This window comes from Pagrus pagrus (genome assembly GCF_965226575.1).
Source record: "Pagrus pagrus genome assembly, chromosome: 8".
NCBI lineage: Eukaryota > Metazoa > Chordata > Actinopteri > Spariformes > Sparidae > Pagrus > Pagrus pagrus.
In genome coordinates, this window is record NC_140192.1 from 32,455,609 (window position 1) to 32,468,497 (window position 12,889).

The 12,889-nt window shown below is 42.5% G+C and overlaps 1 long non-coding RNA gene across 1 annotated transcript; it reads right to left on the reverse strand.

Moving 5' to 3' along the window:
- Nucleotides 1-2,128: 2,128 nt before the first annotated feature.
- LOC311261130 lies at nucleotides 2,129-3,528 on the reverse strand. The gene is made up of 3 exons (XR_014623095.1): nucleotides 3,457-3,528; nucleotides 3,313-3,375; nucleotides 2,129-3,225 (listed from the first exon to the last, which is right to left on the reverse strand). It is a non-coding gene; the product is annotated as an uncharacterized lncRNA (long non-coding RNA).
- Nucleotides 3,529-12,889: the final 9,361 nt, after the last annotated feature.

The following is a 12,889-nucleotide window of genomic DNA, read 5'->3' on the forward strand; positions in this document are numbered from 1 at the left end:
TATGTTCCAGTTTTCTAGCTCTTCGATTCTCGTAGTTTGGGTGGCTAGCTCCGTTGTTGTTTCTGTGAGCCGCTGGTTAATGTCCTTCCTGAAATCCTCGAGTTCTTCTTTAATTTCCTTTTTTATTTATTCTTTGAATGTGGTGAACTCCATTTTCAATTTCATTTTTGAAGTCCTGGATTTCTTTAACGATATCTTTCAGTCCCGCACGAATCACCACAGCCGCATCGGCCTCCATGTGTTCGTCCTCACCCTCCATGTTGTCTGCTATATCGCCTCCGTCTTCGTTGGTCAATTCGGGTTGTTTTTTCGGGTTCTTTTGGTTTGTTTGTCTTCTTGATTTTCCTCCCCTTTCCATCTCTGCTTCAGATGTATCTATTTCTATCACATTAATCGAATTTGGGGGGGTTTTATCGAGTATTGATCGGGAGCTAGTCCCTGTTTAATGAATCTTAATTTTTTCTCAACCTCTTGACTTAGGATGTCATCTATCTCCCGTCTCACACTGATTATTTGTTGTAAAGCTGGTTCATCTTTATTATTTTTATGTTGCTGTTTCAGTGTTGTTAATTGTTTAACCAATTTCTTATAGTCTTCCTCTCTAGTCTTTTTTTGGTAAGCTGCCATCGCTATTAACCTCCCTCTCATTACGGCTTTAACTGTGTCCCATAGTATGGTAGAATCCACTGGGCTGTCCAAGTTGTCCTCTATGCAGCGTTTAATCTCTTTCTTAACCTCCTCCTGTATTTTCCGGTTATTCAGCATACCCACATTTAATCTCCATAGTGTATTTTTATTTCTCCGAATTAGACGGACAATGAGGTAAGTAATACTGTGATCAGACAAATCAGTTACCCCTATTTTATATTCCTCTACTCTATATCTCTCTATTGTGTTCATAAAAAAATAATCTATTCTGGAGTACACTGAGTGTGGAGCAGAATAATGTGTAGTCCCTCTCTAACGGATGGAGTTCTCTCCAAACATCAAACATCCCCAATTCAGCTAGAGAGGTGCTGACAGATGAGTCTTACTTCTCTTGCTATTAGTTGTGTCCAGTTTAGCATTCAAAATCAAGTCCCTTGCACATATTAGAGTTCCTTCACTTTCCAGGGCTATGATCTCAAACAATAATTTCAAAAATGTTCGATCAGAGTTAGGTGGCACATAGACATTGACCAAAGTAACCAGATTATTATCCAATTTCCCTTTTACTATTACATATCTCCCTTCTTTGTCGGATATTTCTTTAATGACTTCAAAACTGACAGAGTTGGAAAATAAAATGGCGACTCCTCTGTTTGGACCTTTCTTAAATGAGCTAGAAAAGGCATTTTTAAACCCAAATTTCCTCAGTTTATCGTGTTCTTGCTGAGGTAGATGCGTTTCTTGTAAATATGTCCCTTGAATTTTTTCTTTCCTCATTTTTGCTATTACTTTTCCTCTTTTAATTGGATTGTTTAAGCCATTCACATTTAAGGACGCTATTCTCACATTATTACACTGCATTACTTATAAGGATAAAGACAAAAGGAAACATCAGTAGCCCCGCTAACATTGCCAAAACGGTGGCGTGGAACAAACAGAGCAAATATAACAGATGAACTTCCAAACCATTGAGGATCTTTCCATCCTCCAACAATCTGATCCTGTTGGTGTATACATTATGCCTGTATACATGCCTCATCTCTGCATGTCACTGACTTCACTTCTTCTCCGGAGTCCTTGTGCTTTCTAGTCCTACAGGCTCTCATGGATCCTGGCTACAACCGGGTCGTGGATCGTGGATGCGCCTACTGCCATGGCCCTGCCTGACACCCACCACTACTGTTGCTAATATTAGTCATATCTCTGTTACATACGTTCCACTACTATTATTGTACTGCATTACAAACTGGCAAACTGTGGTTTGTGAATTTGGCAGTATGAGGGTTGGGCCCCCAAAAGTAATTTAAATTAAGAAAGGAAATTTACTTAAATCGATGATTTCTGCAACATAAACCGACAACGCCACCTGGGGGGTTTCACCCCAGGACCTTTAAAGTAAATACGTATAAGTGAGGGTAACAATAATCAGCAAAACAAAAAGGACACACAGGTACGCAACTCAAAACGGCAGGAGACGTGGTTCAGTAAATTATGACAACCAATTTTATTTTTCTAACAAATATTGCAAATTTAAAAATCTAAGAAGGGAATAGGGGAATAAATGGTTCCTGTACAGAGGAGAAGACACAGCAGGGAGGGGTAGGAGGGGAAGGAAATCCTTCAAATTAAAGAGCACCCCACTCACACGTGAAACAACTCAAATTATAATGTGTAGAGAAAACAAACCGAAAAGTGTCCCACAGCACGCAGAGGGAAACCATCACCCAGGGCACCACCTCCACCGCTGGCTCTCAGCTACTAGAAACAGGAAACAAGAAAAGGGACAATTAATAAGGGAACCGCCATAAACAATAAACACAATCAAATAAGCAAATAATATAACAGTTTCCAAGAAAAACAAAAATAGAAAACAACGTATCTTAATCCAAGGTTAACCAGGCTAAGAGGAGAACACACATTAACCCAATAAATTATTGGTTCTGAACCAAAACCAAAAGAAATAAAGAAACCAAAAAAGAACCAAAGAAAGTAACCTCTGGCCAGAGATAAATGACTTCTTAATTAATTAATCATGAAACAATTACTAAACCAGGGAAAATAAAGAAAACAATCAACAGAAAATGTAAATCTGATTGTTCACCTGGGCCCCATCATAACCCCTTGATTCACACACACTCACATTTGTCAACACGTTTCACACACACGCACCCAACACACACAACACAGACACCAAACAGCCACGATCCCTCGTGGTGCGGCCGCTCTGCCCGTAACTGGCCACAAAGGACGGGGCGGAGGGAGCGTTTTCGGGCGACAGGTGTCGGAGTCTATGCGCTGCACGCAGCAGCGCGCAGAGAATGCGCCGAGGCGCAACGTGGAGCGGCGGTGAGCTCCGCCGACAATTAGAAAGTCAGACAGTCTAAAGTCTATACCGAGTCGCGGCTCGACTCAGGGCCCGGCGAAGCAGCAGTGATCCCACAGGCTACTTATCTTTACTGTGCCCAAGCAGTAGTACGTCCCGATTTCACAGGTGTCCTTGTGACCAACCGAGGAGGGAGAAGGTATTACTCCGTGGGAGATGGAGCGTCTCTGGTCCGCCGATGGAGAGTCCGGGAACTACAAGGAAAATCAACAGGTTGCCAGGAGTGCAGTCAGCTGATGACACTAAAGACTCAAAACACAAGAGATGTTGCGAGTACGCACCTTACTCCTCCAGTCACTTGTGCGTACTGGAATGGGGATAATGACCGCGGCCACAACTACCCGCTAACAACAGAAATAAAATAAATTAACGCCATCGAACGAGAGCCAGAACACAAGCAGCAGCACTGCAGCCATGCACCTCACCTGTGTGGAAAGCGGAGAACTGCAACCAGGAAGTGGGTGGGGCTCAATGCCAGGGAGCAAGAGGAAGAGAGGGAGGGCTAGAGCCTCCCTATATAGCCTCACCCCCCTACCTCATAGGCCAACCCACGCAGATTTAATTTGGAGGCAGAAATATGACTGCCCATACCATTACATGAATTTGGGTTATACAAATAAAATTTGATTTGATTTGATTTGATTTGGTGGATCTAGGGAAAACCCTCTTAAATAAAGAGGGGCCTAACTTAGTAATGGCAGGACCTACAGTGAGGGTTTTAGTCATTCTAAATGAGTCCAACGTTAGAACTTTGAAAAAGAAAATTAAGTAACCCAGACCTCTGATAGTCGCTTTTCTTTTAGCATAGGAATAGCAGGTTAACCATTTTTCTGACAACTAAAAACACAGGCTATATCAGAACATTCCTACTGGTTTTGCTTCTTTATATATTCTCTGTTCTTAATCAAAGAATCTTCGGAGCTCTTGCAGCTTTTCCTTGGCTCGTGCCGCTGCTGTTGCGTAGCTCCTCCGGGATCCCTCCTTGCGCTGCCACTCCATTGCTGTGCGGAGCAGTGGCTCCAGCCCGTCAGACGCCACGGTTGTCGGCGTCGGTGTCCTCTCTGCGAGTTCGCGTTTCACCAATTCCTCCTTCACTTCCTCAGCGCTGTTGTAGGTTCGAGTTCCCGTCTCCCAATGGATCCTCATCCTGGTGAGGCGTCTGAAATCGGACGCCTTTCTCCTTCAAGATTCTTTTAGCAGCGTTATATTCCTTTCTTTTTTGAACAACCTCTGTCGCGTAGTCATGATCGAATGAATGTTTCCCAGTTGTATTTTCTTTCTCCATACCTCTCAGGACTCTCTCTTTGGTAGTGAATTCCAGAAAGTTCACGATGATGGGTCTCGGCTGGGCTCGGTCTACAGGCTTCTGTGCAAGTGACCGATGCGCTCTTTGAATTTGGAAATTAAAACCACCCGGCAGGTTGAGTTCACGTCTGAGCAGGTCTTGAACAAACTTGGCCGCAGACTCACCCTCTTCTCCCTCTGTAACTCCGTAGATACAGAGGTTATTTCTACTTGATCTGGACTCCAAGTCGGTTAACTTATCCTGAAGAGCTTTTTGTTCTCTTAGTGAGACAATAAGAGCGTTGTTAGCCTCCTGTGCCTAATGTTCCAGCTTTTCAATCCGCGACTCAGCCGCATTGATCTTGCCGCTCTGTAGCTGCTGTTCTGTGGCGACTTTTGCAAGTTGTTGGTTTATATCTTGTTTGAATGAATGAATGAAAGCTTTATTCCAGACTCACCCACTGGGAGGTCCATAATACAAACGACACATACAACAAGAAACAAAAGACAAACAGACAAGACAGTTTTTTTTAAAAGCCTAATATAGACTCAAGCGCCAGTGGCGCCACATTCTCGAGAAATACTTTACAGAACTGCGTCCTGGGTTGACAATAACAGATATTATATCATTTTCAGAAGCATCAATTCTGCATATCATTTTGTACATTAAATTACGCAGGGAGAGCAGGTGGGAACACCAATATTAACAAACATTTGACTAGCACTAGAGCATCTAGGTACTCTAAGCAGCAGCCTCATGCTGTCATTATAGGCCACAGTGAGTCGTCTCAGGCTACTCACTCTATATCTGGACCAGAGGTGTGCAGTATAGAGAGGAGTACAGAATGTTTTGAATAAAGCGACTTTAACAGGAACAGAGCACATACTAAATTTACGGCACAGCATGTTCGCTTGACAGTGTCAATTTACGACACTGTCTATACATGTCTTTATCATCAGAAAGATCATTAGTGATAAAGTGTCCAAGGTATTTAACCTCATTACATTCACTGAGGGCAGAGCCAGATAAATAAAAAGCTGGAAACCTCGACTGGTGATCATCTCTACTGCGCACAATCAAGATATTGCTCTTTTTAGCATTATATGTAATATCATACTCCATCCCATATTGGGTGCACAGATTTAGCAGCTGCTGTAGCCCAGCAGTGCACGGGCTGAAGATAACCAAATCATCTGCGTACATAAGATGATTAATTAAACAATCACCGACCATGCAGCCAGTACGACATGCATTGAGACTCTTGGAGAGATCGTCCATATAAATATTAAACAATAAAGGTGACAAAATTCCACCTTGGCGAACACCATTGTTTACATGGAATGGGGCAGATGTAGATTTTCCCCACTTTACCCTCATGGTCTGTTGAGCATACCAGAATGCCAATATTCTAACAAGATATCTAGGAACCCCTCTTTCACATAATTTCTTGAGCATTTTTTCATGATTGACACGATCGAATGCCTTAGAGGCATCTATAAAACACAGGAGCATTGATGTATTCTGTCTATTGTAATTATCTAGGATCTCCTTCAGAGCAAAAATACACATATCAGTGCTATGTTTATGTTTAAACCCAAATTGGTTGTCAGCAGTGTGGATGTACCTCTCCAATCTAGACATCAAAATTATCTCCAATACTTTAGACAGTATGCTGGCTAATGCAATTGGGTCTGTAATTTACAGAGCTGTTAAGCTTGCCAACCTTATCTTTTATGACCGGCACAAGCAGGACAGCCATAATAGAATCAGGTAAGGTGCCATGGACTAAGCATCCAGTAAAACAAAGACTAAGCAGGGGACAGAGTTTCTTACTTGCATTTTTCATGTGTTCGGCCGTAATATTATCCGTGCCACATGCCTTGTTGTCACCAAGCTTCATGATTGCATCATGAACTTCAGAGGGAGTGATAATCACCCCCTCATCATACCCTATAGTGCCAACATCAAGAGGGTTACTTTTAACGCAGTTAAGAAGCTCCTGATATTTCTTCTGCCATAGCCGGGAGATCTCATCAGAGCCACTCACACCATCTATATTACAGGGTAAGGGTGTCTTACTGTTATTAATTCCTCTGATTTCTTTCCAAAAATCATTTATATTGTTGTTTTGCAACTTCCTCGCCAGTGAATCAGATCTCAAGGTGTTCTCATTTCTCTTTATATACCGTAGAGCATATTTAAGCTGAGCATTAGTATGTTTCTTACGTTCAAATAATGGGCCATGCTTGCTTTTACCTGCCTCAGCCCATAACTTAAAGGCATTTCTGGCCTCTGCATAGAGTTCTTCTACATGGTCATTCCAACCTGGCTTCACATTACCCATTTTTGACCTCTGTTTATAAAGAGGCTTGCTAGAGATAGTGAGAGATTCCACAGTGCAAACATACAAGGAACACAATGCTTTACAATGTTGCATATTCTTGCAATTCAAATCCCTACACAAAATAGCTTCTTTTGGCAAGCTAATATTACTCAGCAAGACATCAGAACGATAGACATATTCATCAAGATCAACCTTTGATAGCTTAGGCCAGTCTATCTTCGCTGTCCTAATGCTGTCATCATCAGACATTAACAATGGTAAATTGCCTGGATTCAACATTATAGAGAATGGTATGTGGTCAGAAGTGGCCATATCATAGTTAATCTTTATAGAATCAATAGAATCATGTGCGTCGACTGTGCATAAACAGTGGTCTAGCCAGGAAGTGGAGTGCCAGGCTTCGCTTATATAAGTGAAGCTATTCTCTGGCATGAGGACCTTACTAGACAATATCAGCCCACTATCAGAGCAGAATTGCAGTAGGTGATTACCGAATAACGAGTTGGTATCAGTCACGTCAGCATTCATATCACCTACAACATATATACAGGTCGATGGATTGTCCTGGATAAATGACATAATACATCCCAGTCTGTTTAAGTACTCAGCCTCATTTTGATAGCACTCAAAAGGTGTATAGACATTCAAAATTATAAACCTTTTATCATTACAGCTGAACTCTAGACCAATAGCCCAGTCTACATCCAGTCTTACAACATTAACCAGCTGGTCATATTTTTTGTTCCATAGAGTCGCAACCCCACCTGGAATCCTCCCCCGTGTGATTTTGGTGCTGAGATCAGTGGTTGATTCCCCAGCCCCATGGAAGTCTTTATGTATGGAGCTGAGACCTCCAAGATCTTGTTTAGACAGAAACGTCTCTTGTACACACAATATGTCACAGCTCTCAAGTAGCTCGTCCACTACAATACGGCGTGACTTGTCTGCTTCACTATGACCAACAAGCAGCCCGTGCATTATGACACAACACAGTTTCATTAAAAAGATAAAGGTTCATAGCCTCCTGGCTACGCAGTCTGGCACTCAGCCAGGGCATTGGCATTACCATCGGGGAATTTCAGTTCACATCCTAGTGTCTCTCCACCTGTGGCTTTGTGGCCACGAGCTTCAAAATATAATATATATATATATTTGCGGGTTATACATAACGTCAATATTAGCACATTCAGAGGTGATGTGAAATGAGCCGAACCTGCTATGGGCCGACTCAATCTTGCGACAAGTCACAGTTTCATTGCCCAATTTTTCAATCAAATAGTTACATAGCGTGTCAGCCTCCAGACTAGGAGCGAACCTCGTAGCAAACACACTCACCAGCTTAGTTGTAATCACTTGAATCTTGCCCTCTGTGTCAGTGCCAGTTATTCCCACATGCCTCGACTCTCTCTTGGGATGAGCTTGCCTGAAGCGGGGCTGCACAGCTGCGTTCTGGGGTGCCGTCTTTCTTCACAACGCTAGTCCATTGCTGAGTCCGCGGCAAAGCACTCGTTGTTGGAATATCCAGAAGGACCGTCTTCTCCTGGCAAGCAGGGGCGGACATCTCAGCCTGTACCTTGTGCGGCAGGCCCATCGTTCAGGCCCGGGACATGGTCCTCGATGGCGGAGACTCGACGGTCCATGTCCGCGGACGCAGCCCCCAGACCCTCGCTCACACCAACCTGAGTCTCCATGGTTTTTCTCAGGCTTTCTACTTCTTGATTCAGCTGCTCCAGTCGGCTAAGCAACGCGGAAGCATCCATGTGGCCAAACCCCACGGGAGGCAGCTGGTCCAGGTAGTGTGAAACAAACCTGGGAGTATTCTCCCCGACTTCATTTAGCAACTTAAGACAGGCCTTGATGTTATTAGCGTCTTTATGCGCACCTTTGTGTATAACACAGCGTTGCGACGTTTTTGGGCAGACCTCAAACAGAAGCCGCATAGACTCCTCGATCCATTTGGGCGAAAAGTTTATGCTCACCAGGTGAATTATCTCGTCATGGCTTAGAGTCCTCATTTTGATCACAATAAAATTCAAAAGTTCGTCTTCAACTATGGTTTTCCCATCGCTAGTTGAGTAAATCTCAGGTTTGGTGCGGGGGCACACAGAGCCACCTGCACTTGCTGCCGCCATGAAATCTCACAATATTGGTTTATTGTCTATTGTTTGAAATCATCCAAGTCTTTTTTCACGTCGCTCCTCAATGTTTCTCCAAATGAACGAAGGGCATCTTTTATTTCTGTTTTTAAATCCTGTATCTCCTTGCTAATAATTTCTAGATCTGAGCCCATTTCAGCCTCACTTCCAGCGAGGTGGCGGTTCCTCCGTTTCGTCTGTCGCCGTGTTTTTAGTCTTAGTGAGTCAGATTTTCCTTCCCATTCAAACTTTTTCCCGGTCTAGCTCTAGTAATTCGAGGTATCAGGGAGTTTTTAACCTTGACTATCGGGAGCTCTGATGCCACGCATCCTATCACTCCATGTCCAAACTGGAAGTCCTCAGATGTCAAATTTTCAAATAGCACATTTTCATTAGCTGAGTTCATGTTGGGTCTGAAGGGGTAGAATAAATACATTTTTGAAAACCATGACAAATTAATTGATCTAGTCAGGGCTTGAAGCAGGAAAAAATCCTGTGCCTGAAAATTTTTTATGCCGGGGGTGGGGGGGGGCGTTTGCAATCTAAATGAATTAATCTGGTGCACTTTGAGAGTATCAATCACGTATCGCATCAAGAAGTTGGAATGACAATTTCAAGGTTTTTAATAATATGAGCAGTGCACAAAAAAAAAAGAAAATTTGATCATCATTTACTATGAAATTGTAGTTAATTTGCAGCATTTTTAACAATGATTTGCTCCATAACTGCAGACCTGCAAACTCCTGAGAGTGAAAAAGGTGACAAGGTCCGAAACCAAACCAAGGAAGGGGGGTCCGGGGGCATCCTCCCCTGGGAGAAAATTTTAGTGATTTTAATATGCGAATTACGCTTTTTGGAGTGTTTTGACACTAGAATTTCTGTGTGCAAGTAGATACATGGCTCTTGCTAGGCACATAGTATATCCATCCATCCCAATTACAATCCCAGACATATCCAGATTCCCAGTTAAAGAGAGAACAAATCTCTCATAAAAGACGGCTTTGAGAGAATAAGAACACCTCACTTTCTTTCTTATATCTTTTTATTTTTTAAGTCTCTTCGCCTGTACAAGAATTTCGCATGCACGTGACCGACAGAAAATCAATCAGCAACTATTTTGATAACCAAATAAGGAAAAATGCCAACATGTATTTGTTGTAGCTTCTCAAATCAGATGGTTTTAAGCTTTTTTGTGTCATACCATATGTGATAGTAAACTGAATATATTTGGATTTTGGACCGTTGATCAGACAAAATATGACATTTGAAGACATCACCATGTACTCTAAGAAATTATAACCAACTATTATAACTATTTTCTGAAATTGTGTTGTGTTTATTACTTGTTTCACATCAGGTTTAATGTTTTGTGCCACCGTGCTCAGACATATCAGCTGAGCTAAGATTTAAAAAAGGACTGCTTGATTTAATTTTACATTTCCTGAGACTTTCAGCACCGCAGTCTGGGTCAAAATGAGTCCAGCCGACTTCACTGCACTCAGCACCGGAGCACAAAAACAGTTTGTTTCCGCTGGTTTTGCTCTCAGACATTAAGATTTTATTTTTTAAAGTCCTGTCCATGAAATACAGCAGCACTCAGGACTTGTTGCTCTATCTTTCAATGATTTCTCTCCTTATCGGTGAAATATGACAAACTGAAGTCGCAGCTCCGGTTTACGTGGACGCCTATAGGGAGTAACGTTAGCGGCTAGTAGCTAAAGCTAAGCTAACGCTAACCGTATTTAACAAGCATGCAGCTGCAGCGGCTCCGGTGTTGACAGCGGAGTGAAAACACGCCTGAATCTTTTCACACTAACTCGCCTGCAGACGAACCCGACACATCCGCAGCATCACGCCTGCACTGGAAACGTTACAGTACCGGCTGACCGGAGTTAGAGATACTTTGCTGAATCAACTGCGCAAAACACAACGTTATGTTATTGTGAGCAGCATAAAAATATTTTCGGTTCGTTATGAGACTGTGGCGGGCCGCCATGGTCTCGGTAATTAATGGGAAACAATGGGACGGGTGCTTCTCTGTGGGTTGTTTTCCTGTAGGTGTCGTGCTGTCGCCGCTGAGTTATTACTACATATTGTCCAATAAGGTTTATTCCAGCCTGAACAACATCAAACAGTCATTCCAGTGAGGCCAGACTCTTGCTGCGTTACAGTTACATGGGAGACCACTCGCCCGAGTTGGAAAGTGGGAAATCTCGCAGCTGTCTCGCGACATTTCACCGAGGCACGCCCCCTTTTGGTCGGAATATCCACTGTCCGACTCGGTCCTCATGAGAGTACACCGAGTTGAGCGAGGATAGACAAACGACGTGACAAACAAAGATGGCTGCGCCCATAATTGATGTATTTTCTTTGTATTTTTACCACGTTGGTCGTTTTAATGTCGATTTTAAATGCTCTTACACACTTGATTACATTGCTGCTTTAATCCACCAATTTATGCATTGCACGGTCTTGCTGTGCCTGCAATACAATGTAAAGTTTTGTTTTCGAGCTGGTTTGCTAAATAGGCTAATGTAGCTAACAATAACAAAACAATGACTAGCTTGCTACTGCCCTGATGGCGTCCATGTTCTTCCGACTTGTCGTGTAGCGAGTGGTCTCCCATGTAACTGGAACGCGGCATCCATCATTCCCCCCCCGGTTCTGCACGATTCACGTAAATGAAAGGTGACTAGTTTGCAGGTCTGCATCTACTCCGGCCTGCTCTATCCAACCCCAGCGCCACTTATTTTTCACTCCCGCTTCCCGTCTCGAGGTTTCTTCGCCTGGTTTAATATACCTGGCATCCATGCTAGCAGTATACAGTAAACCAGCTCCTCACCGCTCTAATGTTGTGTCTGAAAACTTAAGGCCCGCCCTACTATGCCTCTGATTGGCTATAACTCCTTGGTTACCTTGAGTACCATTTGTAGTTGGAACTATCACTTTAAACGACTGGTTACAGTTTGTTTTTTTTATTTAAAAAAAAAAAAACTTCACCAAAATATTCCTACGCTGGATTTCCGGCACCGTGCCGGAGGTCTTCAAGCCCTGGATCTAGTGCATGTTATGCACATGCTATGACACGGAGCCTCCTCTCCATCCAAGTTATTTTAAACCTTGAATGAGAATCAATGAGAGCTCACAAGCCAACATTAGTTAGATTTAGTAATTTTTTTTGCAAAATCAGGAATCATCTTCTTAATTCCATTACTGAATTCAACACCCATTTACTATTTCCTAATATTTTTTTCCTTTTTTTTTAACACAAGTTGCCTGAAATCAAAGATTGTTGTGACATTAGCAAGGTGGTTTCTTACATCTAGTAAAGGTTCCATATGAGATTTTAATCATTAATAAAGCAGCAAACAACTACTTGCTATGTAAAGATATAGTTGCAGATATACAAACTGTTGTTTTTAAAGCATCCTCACACCACTCTCACTACTATAACCACTTCTAATTGAGAAGATGTCAGACATAAAGTTGCAAATGGCACTGGCATTATCAGCCTGTGGTCTTTTGAATTTTTAAAATCATGGATACTACAGCAACAGGCTAGAGGGGCTACCCCTTCCCCACTGACAGGCTCTGTCGGCTGACTACTGCCACCAATGCAGGGCACACCACAAAAAAACTATGGCCACAGATGCTCTCTGACAGTCCGACATTGGCTGAGGGTCGGTGTGTTAGTGTTCAGCTGAAGGTATTCGTATCCAACTGACACCATCAGAATTTAGCTACTAAAAGCATATTTTAGTTGATGGTCTGGGTACATGGTTTGCAGGATAGCTAGCAAGTTAATTACATCACATCACATGAATTTAGGTCAGCCCAGCAGATCGAAGAAACAATTCCTGTGTTTTATGATGATTTGCGAGGTAAAATGACATGTTTTTAATTGGAGTCCAGTAGCTTTGAGAAGAGCAATATAACGACTGTTTCTGGTCAGGGGAGAGGTGTGACCAATGTGCACATTTAATTTGGTGTGATGCTCTATTTTTTTTATTAATCGTTTAAAATTATTTTGTTTAGGAATCAATAGTCTCTTTTTCAGGAATATCCTGATCAAATTCACAGTTACACATTCACAC